We start from the raw sequence: 18,153 nt of genomic DNA on the forward strand, positions 1-18,153 counted from the left end.
AGATAAACCTATGCACCTATGAGCACCTTATGTTTGACAAAGGAAGAATATACCCTGGAGAAAAGAAAGTCTCTTCAACAAGTGGTGCTGGGGAAAAAACTGGACAGCTACATGTAAAAGGATGAAATTAGAACACTTCCTAACATCATATGTATAAACAAACTCAAAATGTGTTAAAGACCTAAATGTAGGACCAGAAACTATAAAACTCGTAGAGGAAAACATAGGTAAAACACTCTTTGACAGAAATCACTGCAAGATCTTCTATGACCCACCTCCTATATTAATGACAATAAAAAAAAAAATTTTAAATGGGGCCTAACTAAACTTAAAACCTTTTGCACAGTGAAGGAAACTTTACAAAGGTGGAAAGACAACCTTCAGAACAGGAGAAATAATTGCAAATGAAACAACTGACAAAGGATTAATCTCCAAAATATACAAGCAGCTCATGCAGCTCAATGCTAGAAAAACAAGCAACCCAGTCAGAAAGTGGGCAAAAGACCTAAACAAGCATTTCTCTAATGAAGACATACAGACGGCTAACAAACACATGAAAAGATGCTCAGCGTTGCTCATTATTAGAGAAATGTGAATCAGAACTATTAATACAAGGAGGTTATCATCTCACCCCGGTCAGAACGGCCATCATCAAAAAGTCTACAAACAATAAATGCTGGAGAGGATGTGGAGAAAAGGGAACCCTCTTTGACTGTTGATGGAGATGTAAACTGATACAGCCACTATGGAAAACAGTGTGGAGATTCCTTAAAAACCTAGGAATAAAACTACCATGTGACCCAACAATCCCATGACTGGGCATATACCCTGAGGAAACCATAACTGAAAAAGAGCCTCTTGAGGAGAGTGAAAGAGGAGAGTGAAAAAGCTGGCTTAAAATTCAACATTCAAAAAACTAAGATCATGGCATCTGGTCCCATCACTTCATGGCAAACAGGTGGGGAAATTGTGAAGAGTGACAGACTCTATTTTCTTGGGCTCCAAAATCACTACGGATGGTGACTGCAGCCATGAAATTAAAAGATGCCTGCTCCTTAGAAGAAAACAAAAAAGGTCCTTGCTTTAGAATAATTTTGTTTACTTAAAATATTATTTGTCTAGGAATTAATTTCTAGGAATCAGTATAATTTACTCTTATTTATATGTTAATAGTGCTTATAGTTTTCCCAGCTATTCCGAATCCAGGTTTCCATTTTAATCATCTACATTCATTCAATTGTGGGACTTCCCTGGTGGTCTAATGGCTAAGACTCCATGCTCCTAATACAGGGGGTCTGAGTTGGATCCCTGGTCAGGGAATAGATCCCACATGTCGCGACCAAGAGTTGGCCTGTTGCAAATAAAGATCCATTGTGCCACAACTAAACCTGGCACAGCCAAGTAAATAAATAAATATTTTTAAAAATATGTATTAAACTAATTCAATTGTATTGATACAAGGTATCATCAAGCTTTTAGAAGCTGAAATATACTAAAAAAAAAATACAACTCTGAGCAACACATCATTCCAAGATATTAATTTATATTAATACAGAGTACTTGAGTTGACTGTTTACTTCAATCTTCTTCCTAAGGAGACTACGTGTATTGGGTTTACATAAAGCAAAGTGCAATGGAAGTAGATGGCCTTTAAAGTTTCTCCTGCAACATCTGAGTTAGCAATTCATTTTCTCCATCATGGAAACAATCTCCCAAATAGAATGAGTAGACTCCACAAGCACTTACTCTAGGTGTCTTATTCTGAAACCAGCTGAAAGCAAACATATTACCTTGGTAGTACAATCTTGAATTCAGAATTAAGCACCTAAGTAAAAACTGAACAAAAAGCCCCTTTAACTTTTGGACTGTGGTAAAAAAAAAAGTCTCCAGCCTCCCTTCAAACCTCTAAACATAACTGGCTATTCCTCCTTTGTCCCACTGCAGCCTTTGTACATGTCTGTCTATCCCACTGCTTACATACGGTCCTGCAATTACTTGTAAATGTGTTAATGCTGCTTCCTGACTACAGAGCAGACACGTGAAGATAGTCGCTTTGACTTTATAACTGACTTTAGTATAGTGCCTGGCACACTGTAGGTGCTTAATATATCTCTTCATTGGATGAATGAGAGCTAACAAATGTTCTCTGCATTTTCTGAATTGCTCTGTCTGGCTGGAGTCTGGGACGGTGTCATCCGCCTCTCCCTCTGTTCAGAACCCTCGCCCGACACCCCGCATTTGGCTCCCTCCGATGCTCCTCGGGTCTTCTGCCACAGGTGACTTCCTCTGAGAAAGCCCTGTCCCGTAGGCTTAGTTGCTTGCTCACGCTGTGTTCTCGAGGTACGGCACCTGCCGCTCGATTGCAGTCACTTAATTGACCATGTCCCCTGCTAGATACACATAAACACATTCAAATGCTTTATCATCAGCACCAGGGCATAATCCACAAAGGCGCTAAGTAAATGCTAGTTGGATGGATAACTATCAGTCACCTTTTTTTTTTTTTTTTTTAAATTTTCTGGCTGCACTAAGGCAGCTTGTGAGATCTTAGTTCCCCAATCGGGGATTGAACGGTGCCCTAAGCAGTGAAAGTGCAAAGTCCTAACCACTGGATTGCCAGGGAATTCCCAGTCACCTGTTTTAATACCTTTACCAGAAGAGAAGAAATAAATTTGAAGTAAGTTAATTTTAAATCTGAAATAAATAAATGGATTTGCCGGAGGAATGCACATTTTTACACCATCACATTTATGTTATTCTTAGTATCAATAAAACTATGTCACATTACACAACAGCACAATAGTATAACCAAGAAAATCAATCATTTCATCCAAAGTCACCATTTCAAGATAAATCCACTAGTCTCCCCTCTTGTATACAAGCTTTATTTATGTGTTTCTTAGGGAATGTAAACCAAAAAGACAGATTTCTATTTCTATGTATTGCCTATATACCATACAACACAGGATTTATGTTTAACTTCTGCAAACAGGCTAACAGGAACTTTAAAATTCGTGTAAACAGAAGTGCATTGTACTATTCAGTAGAAGAAAAAAAAAAAAAGAAATGGCTGTAAGACACCTGAGGACGTGAGGTCTTCCATAGCTCTTAGCAATCTGATATTATGATGGAGTCCAAGGCCAGAGCATGTGGGTCAGCTTAGGTAATAGTGGCCCCAGGAAGGGGACAGACATGGAATTCAGAGGAAGGGCTACGCATAGACAGGTAGAGATCCTGTTCTGCAGAGCCTGCAAAAATAACCACAGAAAGCTCTTGGCTCAGTTTGGCCCCACACTCAATTTCTTAAAGTACGAGCCACCTTTAATGAACTAAATCCATGGGTCTGGAGACACTGTTACATGCTAAAGTGACTTTCAAACATAGGAGAGATAGTTGATTTCTGGCAACCTGTGAGATAGGGAAGGTATTGAACTTGTGAATATACTCCAAATACGCTCAAGTGATGAGTCATAATTCTATTAATTATCTCATGCAGAAGCTAGCAAGAAATTTTATGTTTCAACTCTGCACACCAGAGAGGGGCTCACATAAGTCACCAGGCATGCTAGTCAAAAGAGGTCACTTACTTTCCAATATACCAGTAACAATGAAGAGAGTGTATCACCATCCGGCTTCAAGCGAGCACAGGTACTCCCCATTTCCAACACACTGTCTTCCCTGAAACCAATGGATTCCGCTACTCTCCCCTAGTCTCTGTTCTCTTTGTATCTAGACTCCTGAGAAAGTCGCATACTTCCGGAGCTTCCAATTTCTCACCGCTAACTCCGGTAACCTTCTCCAAGCTGGCTTCCATCTCAGCTCACGCAAAGGGCCACCATTTCCAAGGTTTCCAATAACCTCCTCTCAGCCAAATCAAACTGCTTCTTCCCTGGACTAATCACTTGATTTCTTCACTCCCAAAAGCCGGTCAGCACAGTCCACTATTATGAATAACTCCCTTCTCCTTGATTCCCCATTGTCCTGTACTTCCAGACATACTCCAGCTATTTGTCATTTACCTTTGCATCCTGTTAAATCTTTTCTAACCAGATTCTAACATAGGTTCCAGACTTTATCACCTGGGCTCTTTCTTAAACGTAACTTCCCTCATAACTATGTACTTTGTCCACTAAAAGTACCTTTATAGGTCAAATTTCCCCATAAAAATTCAATCCAAGGAAAGTTCTGATTAAGTATTTTTGTCAGTTGCTGATCCACAGTAGCAATGCTTTTTATATAGTTAAAGAATAGATAGTTCCTGCCCTCAAAGAACTTAGCATGGAGCTCTCTAGCACAGAAAGGAATCTTAGAGTGATCTAGTCATTAGGAAACATATGGCAGGCCCTTAGCTGGGTATGCCTTCACTGTGTGACCTCATTGGGTTTAGTTTGGTCTACACAGCTTTGTTTTGTTAGAGGTCACTTTAAAAAATCAAGAGATTTTGTATCAAAATTCCAATTTCTCAATTCTTTTGAAAATTCAGGTCTAGACACATTGAGCTCACAATCCTACATGACAACAATAAGTAGAGCTAAACTGCTACAGTTCCCTTCAGATAGGGCATTTGCTTCCTACATATCAGGTCCCAAGTGTCAGCTGCCATACATCATAGCACTTGTGTTTGTGGGGCGGTTTCCCTTAAGAAATTTATCTCATCCTTTGTGGCTATTAAATGTCAAAGTGCAAAATGATCAAGAAACAATGAAATGCTTCTTATGCCCATCCAGCTTCATTTGCTTATTTAACATGCTTGTTTCTGTTTTAATTTATATTCCTGACCTCCTAATTTTATAAATTAGGACATTAACATACGTAAAGATGAAATAACCTACGTAAACTCAACGATGGGCTTCCCTCGCAGCTCAGCCGGTAAAGAGTCTGCCTGCAAGGCAGGAGACCTGGGTTTGATTCCTGGGTCGGGAAGATTCCCCTGGAGAAGGAAATGGCAACCTACTCCAGTACTCTTGCCTGGAGAATCCCACGGAGCCTGGCAGGCTACAGTCTATAGGGTCGCAAGAGTCGGACAGGACTGAGCAACTAAGCACACAGCACACACACACAAGTTCAACCATGTATCACTGCTCACTATTGAAAGTTACACAGCTATTAGTTATACATCCATATCTCCACATCCCTGAAAACCATTTTTTCCCAGAAAATAATCCCTGATCGCTCCATCAGAGTGAGATGCTCCCCATCCCCCCAACCCCCTAGGATCCCCTTAACAATTTATATTTACAGATTTCACAAAGAGAAAGAAGCACTCATTAACCATTCATAGAAGCCCAAGAAAGAATGAACAGAGCTAATTACAATTGCATAAGGAGATAGCTACATTCATTTTGAAAGAATGTGAGTATGATTAAAAAGAAGCGTTAGAAAGTGTTACAGAGATTAATTTTTAGCAATGCTTTGAATCGGAGAAACATTATGTTATCAGGAGTTTGGATATTATCCATAAAGGCTCAAAGAAAAGAAAAATTTACATTTGCTTGAACAAAAAGAAGAATACGACTGGAGATGGGCCTGTCAGGTAAAACACGTGTGAAGGAGGGGGCAGCAGTGAAGTGATGTATAAAAACAGCCAAGGAGGGACTTCCCCGGTGGTCCAGGGGTTAAAACTTTTCCTTCCAGTTTACGGGGTGCGGTAAGAGAGCTGGGATCCCACAGACCTTGAGGCAAAAAAATAAAATAACATAAAAAGGAAGCATTACTGTAACAAATTCAACAAAGATTTTTAAATGGTCCACATCAAAAAAAAAACTCTAAAAACAAAAAAGACACAATAACCAAGGAGATTCTCCAAGTCCACGAGTACATACAAACTTCCTTGCTCTGTCACGATTCTTACATCATGATTCTTACATTTCCGGTGTGTGTGGCTAGGGATAAAGAGTGGAGAGTTCACAGAGGCAACATGTTGCCTTGTTGCAAAAAAAAAAAATGCAATGTGATTAGAGTGGCATCTGAAGATTGATGCTGGCTATTATGTTTAGAAATTGGGGAAGGAATGTTGCTCAGTCGTGTCCGACTTTTTGCAACCCCGTGGACTGTAGCCTACCAGGCTCCTCTGTCCATGGGATTTTCCAGGCAATAGTACTGGAGTGGATTGCCATTTCCTTCTCCAGCGGACCTTCGTGACCCAAGGACTGAACCCAGGTCTCCCGCATTGTAGACAGACGCTTTACGGTCTGAGCCACCAGGGAAGTCCGAAATTGGTAAAGAGGGCAGAAGAAGAGCCAAAGAAAATAAGTAGAAAAGAGTTGGAGGAATATCGAGGGGTACTTTGAACAAGGATTGAGGATATAATAGGAATTAGGAGGGAAATGATGACTTTCAGAATTTAAGTTTTTGAATAATAATGAAATAACATTCCCAGAGTTATAAATCAATTGTATGCTTTAAAAATAAAAGATACAGAACATAAAATACTAATTTCTAAAAGTTGACACAAGCAGATTAACTATGAATGTAAGGATAAGGGGTTGCTTGGGTAATCTCTGTACCTTACTTTTAAATTTGACGTGAACCTAGAACTGCTTTTAGGAAATAGTTTGGACCAACACATCATTGTAAAGCAATTATTCTCCAGTTAAAAACAAATTAAAAAAAAATAGTCTGGGGACTTTCCTGGTAGGCCAGTGGTTAAGACTCCACACTTTCACTGCTGGAGGCTCAGGTTCCATCCCTGGTTGGAGAACTAAAGAGCCTGCATGCTGCATGGTGTAGTCAAAATAAATAAATAATTTCTTTTTCTTTTTTAAAATAAAGAAATTCTCTTTAGTTTGAAACATAAACGAAAGTACATGCTGGAAAATATTAACCTTTAACATTCTGAATAATACATTCTTCATACTTTTTGCTGTTATCACAGGGACTGAAATTTTGTGACTAACAAATATTTAGAACCAATAACATAAATTGTACTAGCTTCCAGTCTCAAACAATTACTTATACATGGCATTCCCTGTATGTTCTTTGTAAGGCTGGGAAACAGAGGTGTATTTTTTTTTTTTTCCCGGAGGTGTATTTAAATTTGCATTATGTCCTCAGGGTCATTAATCTACAAGCTCTGTGTTCCTCACAAAGACACAGAGAATTGTTTGTCCCGGCGACCTTCACAGTATCTTGCCGGTCACGGGTCAGGTGACTATTGCTGTATTTTTTTTTTAACTTTTACTGTTTGTTTGTTTTTGTAGATAAAAGAAATTTTCTGCATCCTTTTAAAAGTGCTTTCTTCATGTGACAAATTAACAAAATAAATTAGTAGAGAGAAAAACATTTGAATGGGAGAAAAGAAATCTGGTACCCTAAAATTGAACAACAGACTATCTCACCTGTGTCTCTGGGAGAAGGTCTAGTATGTTTGTAATCCTTAAATTAAACTGATGAACATATGCTGTTCATTACTAAGCCCTGCTTCTGCAGCGGAAGAAGATGCTCTTTGAGTAAATATACAATTTTCTGCTGTTAATAAGTTAAAGAATTCCTTTAAATGTATTCTTCTCAGTTTCTATTCTCATTTCCTGGTTTCTAGGCTTGATATATGTTCTGCTTTAATAGACTGGAATGTAGGTAAAGTTACTAAAAAAAGAGGCTAAATATGTTAAATTCCATGAAGGAAGGAACTTTGCTGGTTTCCTTCCCTATTTGCCTTTCAAAATTATCTTCTCATGAAGGAACTCACTGATTTTACTCCAATTATTATTAAGCACCTACTAAGTACCAGGAACTGATCTAGATGCTGGGGATATAACAATAACAAAACAAAGACCCCAACTCATGAAGCTGGAATAACAGAGCCAAGAGACAGGAAACAAATGAAGATGGAACATGGCCAGTGGTGACACGAAGACAACGTAGGGTGAGGCAGTAAGAGTGTGGTGAGGGTGGAGAGGTCTTGGATGAGGTATTCAGACACAATGGCTCTGAGAAAGCGGCTTTTGTTCAAAGACCTGAATGGAGTGTGGGAACCAGCCACCAGCACATCTTTCTTTACAGGGCGTTCCAAGCAGCAGATTAGAATGTGCCTGCATGGAGAACTTGAGGACCAAGAAGGTCTAGGTGGATGGAGTGAAGGATAGGAGGCAGAGAGTGATGGGGCTGAGGTAGCCAGGGCCATCCAAGGAGAGCCTGGCTCCTGCTGGGTTAGACTGCGGGTGTGGAACCTGTGAAACGAGATGGGGGTTTAATGAGAAAGAACAGCGTTTTAAGCTGTGATCTGAATTCACTCTATTCTGTGCTCCATATTCTTGGACTGACTCACTCCTAATTTCCTATCCCACCCATACTTTAAACCATTTTTTAATAATAGACATCACCTGGAGCTATACACAGATTTTTTTTAATCAATCCGAACATAGTATTACTTTTATAAAAATTCAACTAATGGAAGGAGAAATCATCTCTTTTGCTATAGCTTCATTGTATTGATTATGCTAACCTCTTGAAATTTAGCAACACGGCTCCTGTCAGGATAGAAGAAAGCATAATGATAAAAATTTGGCTGATTTTTCAGGACTCATCATCACTGCATTACCCAATGAAAGGTGCAATGAAGTCTCTGCTAAAAACAGGCCACTCCCTGAAGCCCCTCAAGGTTAACTGAAATAGTGTCAGCCACACTAAGACAAGGAGCAACTATATTTTTACATTTTTAAATTTTTCTATCATAGTTAGCCCTAAATGAATGGTATAACCCTAAAATTCACTTCAAATAGATGGGGAACCAGTGGAAACAGTGACAGACTGTTTTGGGGGGCTCCAAAATCACTGCAGATGGTGACTGCAGCCATGTCATTAAAAGAGGCTTACTCCTTGGAAGAAAAGTTATGACCAACCTAGACAGCATATTAAAAAGCAGAGACATTACTTTGCCAACAAAGGTCCATCTAGTCAAGGCTATGGTTTTTCCAGTAGTCATGTATGGATGTGAGAGTTGGACTATAAAGAATGCTGAGCACAGAAAAATTAATGCTTTTGAACTGTGGTGTTGGAGAAGACTCTTGAGAGTCCCTTGGACTGCAAGGAGATCCAACCAGTCCATCCTAAAGTAAATCAGTCCTGAATATTCATTGGAAGGACTGATGCTGAAGCTGAAACTCCAACACTTTGGCCACCCATTGTGAAGAACTGGCTCACTGGAAAAGACCCTGATGCTGGGAAAGACTGAGGGCAGGAGGAGAAGGGGACGACAGAGTATGAGATGGTTGGATGGCATCACCGACTTAACGGACATGAGTTTGAGTAAACTCCAGGAGTTGGTGATGGACAAGGAAGCCTGGCATGCTACAGTCCATGGGGACACAAAGAGTCGGACACAACTAAACGACTGAACTGAACTGAATTGAAAATTCATTCACATAAAGACAGTGTCTCCTGGCAGGGAATGGTCAAGTGCCTGTAGGATATAACCAGGATTCTAGGGCTCCCAAGAACTAGAAAAATCTCTGAACCACTCTGAGTCACTGTGAAAAACGATGAATTTGTAGCTGAGCCCCTTTCCAGTTGGAAAATGCTGTTATCTTGGAACTGATTATCAAACACAGTATGGGTTAGGAATGTCCAATTTAAGGATGAGGAATTAGAATAGATTCTAATAAAAGTAATGCTTTTCCTCTTAAGCTTTAGTTTGCAAGCTGGGAAAACATGCATTCATAAATGACAGGAGCAATGTTGCTGAACTTGCCCAAACACACTAACTAGTTAATTCATGTATGTTATCAAATACATATGATCAGCAACATCACATGGACAAATTGATGATCTACCCTAGTTTTCCTTCCCAGTAGGGGGAAACACAAACAAACTCATCCAGGTATACACACATATATTCTCTGTAAAAGCAATCTTGCTGGACGCCCTAACCAAAGAATCCGAAAGCTTTTACCTATTAATATAAAATTATCCAAACTTCAGGAAAATTTATAAGTTCTAAAAGATTGGGAAAAGGAGGAAATAAAAGAAAGCAATCCAGACCATTGACTTCCAAGTGGGAAGCTTACTGTTACATTGTTTAAACATAACTTGTTATTAATATTTTAAAACGTAGTTAGTTCTTACAACAGTTTTATCTAAGTGTCTTTTCTTTCCCTTTAGATTCCAAGCTCCTCAAAAGCCATGGCTCACATTACCTAATACATACTTATATGTAAGCCAGCTTTAACAGTCACATAGGGAGAGAGGCGGCCATAAATACGTAATACTATGTCCCAATCAATGAGTAATAAACAGTTATACATGTCTCAGAAAGGCATCTCCTTATAAAGATGGCAAAGTTATTTCTCAAGGTAATGTTTCTTGACATTTAAAAAATCATACAAAATAGATAAACGGAGATCTAACCCAGTTAGGGTAAATAAAAAATGTCCACAGAACTCATCTCCCTCTCCTCCAAAATCCAGGCTGAATTTCTTTCCTGACTCTACCATGAATATGCCTTCTCAGCTCAGGATCCATCACCAAAGTTCTCTATATCATCCTCTCCCAGCCTTTGGGAGGCCTTTTTACCACAAAACTGAAATTAATATTTATATTTAAAGTTCCTTTTAATAAAATAAAAGAAATGAAGCATCACACTGGGTATTAACAGTTACTTAAATGAGAGTAGTACTCACTATTTTCAGAATTAAAACAAGGCCTTGTACCTTGTAGGTTACATGACCTGCAAGTTTTGCACCCTTGAAAGAAAACCTTCTTTCAGTTCTATGAGTTTCTCTTTAATGAATCCCTTTACTTTGAGACTCCTGAACTTCAGAAAATATATTGGAAGAATTCTTACTTAAAGCTACCTTAAAAAAGAAAACAAGAACGGAAAATAAGAGGATCCTGGATTCAATCATAGGAGTAAGCTGTCAGTCATTTTGAATAACCTGGTCTCAACTGGGTCATTAGAGAATCATGAAATAAAATTTACAAGTGTTTTCAGTGCTAGTTTTCAGTCAGGCTTGACTGAATCATATGGGTGACCTAACAATTAATGGAGCATTTTAATAAAAATCTGTCACTTTGAACAAGCTGTCTCACTGAAGCTAATATCAGCAAGAGGATGAGGAAATTTCTGATATCCCAAATGGCCTTCATTTGGGAAACCAAGAATGGTTTTATAAAAAAATGTTTGGTTTCCATTACAGGCAGAAAACTATTCTGAATGTTTCTAAAGAGCTATTGAAATTCAGTGATGAGTCTGTATCAGGTGGAACAGCAGTGATGTTTTTTCTATCGTGATTGCCTTAGGAAGTGAATTCACATCGTGTGTACTAGAACATTTTTTGAAAATGTAGTTTTAAGGAACAAAAGGACAGGAAAACAGTAGAGAAAACCTGATAGACCTCTGTCTGATACTAAACTGCATCGCAATGTTCTCTTCCTCTTTTGAATAGTAATAATTATCACTTACCTAGTGCTTTATTGTTTACACAGTTTAATCATATTATTTCCCTTAATTTTCTCAAGAGCCCAAAGAGGTAGGTAGATTTATACCAGCAACATAAGGGAGCATTTGAAAATGCAAACACTTGCTTCTTTCTATTCTCTGGGAGTCTTCCTTAATCCTTTTAGGTTTTTACCTCCAAAATGCCACCTTTTTCTGTGAGACTGTCCCTGGTGACCCTACCTAAAATTATAAGTCATCCCACATGTTTCACAGCTTTATTTTTCTTTTTTCTCTTTCCTCTTTGCACTTATCACTCCAATGTATATATATATATATTTTTTTAAATTTATTATTATTTTTTTTAATTCTTCACTCCCCTTCCCTATTAGAACACAGGCCTATAAGACCCTGCCTTTTTTGTCTGAGTTGTTCATGGCTATATGTCGAGCATCAGGAAGAGGTATCTAACAGGTAACAGGGGCTGTTTAAATGAACAGAGTCAGGTTCCTTCTCTGTACTTGTTTCTTTCTCTGTAAAATGTTGTAATAGTTCCTATTATTTAAGGTTGTTAAGGCGATTAAACCTCGTTAAGCCCTATAATGCACTTAGCACAGCACCTAGAATGTAATAAGCATAGAATCAATAGAAACCATTACTTTCATTTTTCAGATAAGTGAACTGAGATTTGAAGAATTTAAATGACTTTGCTAAATCACACAGCAAGTATTTAGTGGTGTCTGATCAGGATCTGGTTTGACTTCCATTTCAGTATCTTTTTTTAAAAGTATAGAAATTATTCAATGCCATAAATGTCACATTCTGTACAACAGACCTATTCAGAAGTGCTGTGGAATAAAATGCCTAATAAAAATAACTACCATTTATTCAGTGTTTACATGAGCCAGACATTTTCCCTTACATAAATCATTTCTGATAATACTCATTAAAGACTCTATGAGATCAATTCTATTATTATCCTCATGCTATTGACAAAGCATAGAGGTACAGTTGAGTAACATGCTCTCTGTTACTTGACAGAGGTCCCAGTGTTACAAAGCAGATCTGGGGTCTGCTTGGAGGTCTTTCAACTCCAGAGCCCCTAACTACCCCACTGCATCCCCTGCCAGCCCTGCCCCAGCTTGCCATTGCTCCCCACCCTCTCCCTGCAGAGATCTTATAGAGGTTCACCCGAAGGTGAATATAGGGTCTTCTGGTTCTGAGTGATCCGTGGGAGAACAGAATAGTCCTGTGCGACCAGAAGCCCCTGAAACATTGTACCCTGAGGATCTGGCAGAATAATGGGAATGCACAAGGAGAAGTGTTGTGCTCAAAGAGTACAGGGCTCTCTGAATTCTTTCTTTGTGTATAAAAGCTTCTATTCACTGGGACTTAAGAGAAAAAAAAAAAATCCCCTTTACTCTCTGTGCTTTGAAGCGTTTACATCATTTCTTCTCACATTCCAATAATTCAGCAGAAACAGCTGTTCTGCCATCGTGGGCAAGAAGCCATAAACTGCATTCCAAAGAATGTGTTCCATTCCATCATTATTTATTAATTAATGCTATAGCTCCTGCCTTACAGTGAACGAATATGTCAAAAAGAAAAAAAGGGAGAAAAGTTACATTTTCTCTATTTCCCTAACCCAAAGAAATATCTGATTTCTCATCCCTATCTTCTAAATGAACTGCTATGTTATTCTCTCCATTTTTCTAATAAATTCATTAAGAATCCTTCCTTGTCTTTTGCTACAATACAGACCAGAAATATTTTATCATTAAAGCTGTTTCATAAGTAAAAGTGAAAAAGATTCCTTTGTCTCAGGGAGCCAAAAAATACAAAGAAGAAAATTTCAAGACTGTGAAAATGGGAAATGTCTTGCATATAAATTTTTTAAATGACAAACATTCAAAACAGAAGAATTCTGCACAGCTAGTACAATCTTATCACTGAAAGCCTAACCAGTTACCCAGATGTTCCGAATCACAGGAGGACCAATATATCATTGATGCAACTAATAAGATCTAGTCTTTGTAGTTTGCTCCTTATCTATACAATTGCATCTACATATTTATTAGATGATAGAGAACACTTTACTAATCTATATTTAGTTCAGAAATAAAATCTACAGCATAAATATATTTAGTTGTATCTAGCAATATATTCACTATTTTTCTGGATTTTTATGGTCATAAAAAATAGTTTGGCTACTTCAGATTTTAAGCTAGTGATCTCTTTCATAAAACAGAAAATTGGGACTTTTCTCCCTAAAATATTATAAAGCTACAAAACCAGATTCTCTGAAGTACTCAAATTGTTTTGAATAGCATTATAATTTTTCATATACAGAAGGTATTTTTGTGTTCAAAATTATTTTTAATACACATCCATGAAAATACATTTTCATTCCTTTTTTAAGACTAATTTAAAAAAAAAAAAAGATCCAAGTACTAATATGAGCAAAAATAGTTGCATTTACTCAGTCATTAAAAACTAAAATGATTTTTTCTGTAATATTTTGTGTGTTTTGTTTCACCTGATTTCTTTCTGTTCCAAAAAATCAAACAAAAACATGTAACTGAAAATATTTTGCTTTGAAGAACTGACTTTTTATACAGAGGGCAGATTTTAGATACAAAATGTGTGCTCAAAACTTTATTTAAAAGTGTGATTAAAGTATCTGTGTATCTATTGCACACTATAAGTATAGTGACAGAGAACTGACGAGAATTTTTAAATAAATATTGTTGAATAATACAGAATATCTTAACTAAAATATTAATTTCTTTCAAACCTACCGGCAGTAGGTTAACTACCTTTTCTTAAACACAGAATCTGTAAGTACAGATATCTTTAAAATAAATATGAACATACACCTTTAATTGTTACCCTAAATAAAAGTGTTTGAAATCCTATCATAAATGCTCAAGAATAAGGAAGTCACATAGTTCTCCTCAGTTGGTTAATCTGAGAAGTCCAATATTTTAGGACATTCAGCTACACCCTGAATTTATGTGTCTACTTGGATGAAAAGAATAATAGATAATCAGAGGGAACTGCGGAATGAAACAAGAAATTTATATTCTTGCAAGAATCATCAACCCAACTCTGTCCATTTACATCCCAAGGAAATGTGGAAAGTGAAGAGAGTAGTGCCACCCAGGGACACGCTGAAGAAGCAGCCGCCAAGCCTTGGGCTCCGCTGATCTGTGACATGATCAGAGGGAAAACCATGCTGACGCTAGAACTGCTTTATTTCTTACAGTTATGCTTTGATTAGCCCTGGCTACGGCCTTAAAAAAAATCATCTCACTCACCACATTTGGCAGAAGTGCTAAAGGAAGCACCCTTTAGACTCTAAACTTAAACTCTTAAGTTTCTGGACTGGTGAGCTGTCACAGAGTAAAGAATGGTTTAATTTTTCTTCCATTCATACAGGCTTTGCTCCTAAGAAAGAGAATATGACCCACTCCTATGATGTTGATTTTTAACACAATGGTTCCTTAGAAATTGTGCTACCAAAGCAAAATTACGCACTTTAACTGCAAGCTGATGTTCTGAGGGATGGTCAATGATTAATATCCCTCAAAGGACGGCCCTCACCCCAAGACAGACTTAATTTCAAATTTCCTCCAAGTCACAACCACTAGCTTTGCAAAATGGCTTCCTGTAAAGTTGCCTGTGTTTTATATCATTAATTTCAGCCAGCTGCCTCAGGCAGCAGAATACTGGTCTTGTCAGTTTGAACACAGAGGCATCGAGAATGACTGACAAATAAAACACTCTTTTAAAAACCAAACACGGAACATTTCATCTTGTTATTTTCAAGGGAAGTATCACAGAGAATTGTGATAAATCCCCATTGTTTTCACATGTATGGCTTTGAACTTTTCTTCTTTGTATCCATTAAATTCACATAAGAAGGAGTGCCTCAGTGGCCCTCTGCCCTCACACACACCACATCCAATTATCCAGAAAGTGAATGTTTTCTGTATCTAATGATCAGGTCTGCTGGGCCATTTGACGCTGAAGTAAACGTAGGGAGAAAAAGCTTTTCAGAGCAATTGGTATGGATCTCATTGCATCATATACCATTGGCTCAGAGTGTGTAGTTAATAAGGGCTTCTGTAAAAACTGCATGCTGCAGCTAAAATTCAACCCCATTAGCCAAGTATTTCTAATCCATTTTTAGGTGCACTTAAAACAACTGAAGCATTAAAGGTCCACATGAAAATCTGCATGTTAATGAGAGATGCAAATTCAAGGTTTGGATGGAACCCAAATAATATGAGTTTCTAAAAGATTTATACTTGCAGCATACTTCATGAAGAGAGACTCCATCAACTAAATTATAGAGTCTTTGGGAAATGTATTAGGGTTCTTTGATTTCTGCAATGTTGGTTTAGCTTATCTCTTTTGTGATAGGCCAAAGTAGAAGTCTTAGTCTTGCAAAATTCTCTCTTTAATGTAAAAGGATCAAAGACTACCATGCTATACATGCAGCACACCAGGCTTCACTTTCTGTTTTTTCTATTTTTTGCATAGTTCATACAGTCAACCATTCAGTTCAGTTCAGTCGCTCAGTGGTGTCTGATTCTTTGCGACCCCATGAATCGCAGCATGCCAGGCCTCCCTATCCATCAGCAACTCCGAGAGTTCACCCAAACTCATGTGCATCGAGTCGGTGATGCCATCCAGCCATCTCATCCTCTGTCATCCCCTTCTCCTCCTGCCCCCAATCCCTCCCAGCATCAGGGTCTTTTTCAGTGAGTCAGCTCTTTGCATGAGGTGGCCAAAGTATTGGAGTTTCAGCCTCAGCATCAGTCCTTCCAATGAACACCCAGGGCTGATCTCCTTCAGAATGGACTGGTTGGATCTCCTTGCAGTCCAAGGGACTCTCAAGAGTCTTCTCCAGCAGCACAGTTCAAAAGCATCAATTCTTTGACACTCAGCTTTCTTCACAGTCCAACTCTCACATCCATACATGACCACTGGAAAAACCATAGCCTTGACTAGACGGACCTTTGTTGTCAAAGTAATGTCTCTGCTTTTGAATATGCTATCTAGGTTGGTCATAACAACCATAGTTATTCAAAAAACAGAAAACTGATCAAGTCAGAGTTTCCAAACACCCAAGATACTTCTTGAAAGTACAATGGGTACTGGGAAATTTTAGGTTACACAATGTACTCAAAGAATATGAAAGTTTAATATTTAGCTAAACAAAACAGGAAAATTAACCCTTGCAAAAAGAAAATTCAGTAGCGTACATAGAGGTCAAAAATCAGCCACAAAGTCTTTTGAGATACTCTTACATTAGAAATTAAGAGCTGTTTATTTGCTATTTCAGAAGTGGTCTGCCACCTTTCTAAGTACACACTTGCTTAGAAATGAAGGGGATGGTAGAGAATGCTAATGGTAATTCTCCTTTGTCTGCTGGAGAGAGGAGTCAGGCTGGGGGTATGGAGACATGGCCCCCAAGCCCTTCTTGTTGTGTGAGGTAGGGTGATCAGCGGCAAGCCACACGCTTCTGACCCTCAGAGACAGAGCCTCTTCTCATCTCTCCCTCAACACCTCCCACAGCCTCTCTGGCAGAACGTATAGGTGGGTTCTACAGAACTGTTAGGGAAGCAAACTCACTGAAATAGCCCACCCTGGCCAGGCACCATAGTAACCATTTGCATGAGTTATAACAGGAGATCCCGGTAAGGAACACAGAACTAACAAGCCAGGAAACGTTCAAAAGGAGACTGCACATGTCTGACCACCTCCCAGAATCCTTCTCGCTGGCATCCATCGTGGCCGAGCAATGTGAGCACCACCAGGAAGGACCCTGTGTCAGAACGATTGGCCAAAGACAACACAGAAACCAATCCCATCACCATCAAGCCGTCCGGCAGAGCAGATCTCTTGGGTTGGGTTCCCTCGCTCTACTGCTCTCTGCCCAGGAATCCTTTCCTTTGTCAGCACATGTGTCTCCTCGGACAACTCATTTCCGAGTGTTAGACAAGCGCTCCCTTTCAAGCCCTGGAAGTGAAATGAAGTGAAAGTCACTCAGTCGTGTCTGACTCTTTGCGACCCCATGGACTATACAGTCCAGGGGATTCTCCAGGCCAGAATACTGGAGTGGGTAGCCTTTCCCTTTTCCAGGAGATCTTCCCAACCCAGGGATGGAACCCAGGTCTCCTGCATTGCAGGGGGATTCTTTACCAGCTGAGCCACAAGGGAAGCCCTTCGGACCCTGGAAGGAGTCCCCTTTCCTGCAACAGAACCAGGATCCAGCTTTCTTTTCACACTGCTACCTTGGGCCTACTTTCCTATTGCGTCACTTTTCATTCCTTTGGGTCTTGACCATTTAAGAAGCAAAACCCCTGTGGTGGAGGAGAAAGGTCCCGGCCACTAGAGGCAGAGGGAGGTTCCACCCTATCACTTAACCCTTCACTAGTATATAGCCTTTGCAGGGCCCAGGCGGCAACCCAGGGAAGAATGGGAGGCCTGGGAAGAGCATCCTGAGGCAGAGAAGAGACATTCAGTTCCGTTCAGTTCAGTCGCTCGGTGGTGTCCGACTCTAGCTCTGAAAATGAAACAGGTGGTTGTCAAAACAACACGCCAATGTTGCCATTTCCGCAACTGTCCTGCATCACTGTAAGAGCTACCAGTTGCTGAGCAGAAACTTGGTGGATAAAGAACCTACAAGAGCTTATGCTTCCTGGACATTAAGAATGCACATGAAAGATTCTATGGTCTTCCATCTTGCTAAGCCCTCTTGATCATTCTCCAAA

The 18,153-nt window shown here is 39.1% G+C and overlaps 1 protein-coding gene and 1 long non-coding RNA gene across 10 annotated transcripts in view; one reads left to right on the forward strand and one right to left on the reverse strand.

Annotated features, from left to right (window-relative positions):
- Window positions 1-18,153, reverse strand: part of ANK2 (ankyrin 2) — a 699,107-nt gene that overhangs the window by 378,600 nt on the left and 302,354 nt on the right. The window lies entirely within an intron of this gene.
- The window catches only part of LOC114115267 (uncharacterized), a 50,423-nt gene that overhangs the window by 19,930 nt on the left and 12,340 nt on the right, over window positions 1-18,153 (forward strand). Inside the window, exon 4 of the long non-coding RNA XR_003589638.3 lies at window positions 1-18,153. This exon is cut by the window's right edge and continues 12,340 nt beyond it. This is a non-coding gene — a long non-coding RNA (uncharacterized LOC114115267).

This window comes from Ovis aries, chromosome 6 (genome assembly GCF_016772045.2).
Source record: "Ovis aries strain OAR_USU_Benz2616 breed Rambouillet chromosome 6, ARS-UI_Ramb_v3.0, whole genome shotgun sequence".
Classification (NCBI taxonomy): Eukaryota; Metazoa; Chordata; class Mammalia; order Artiodactyla; family Bovidae; genus Ovis; species Ovis aries.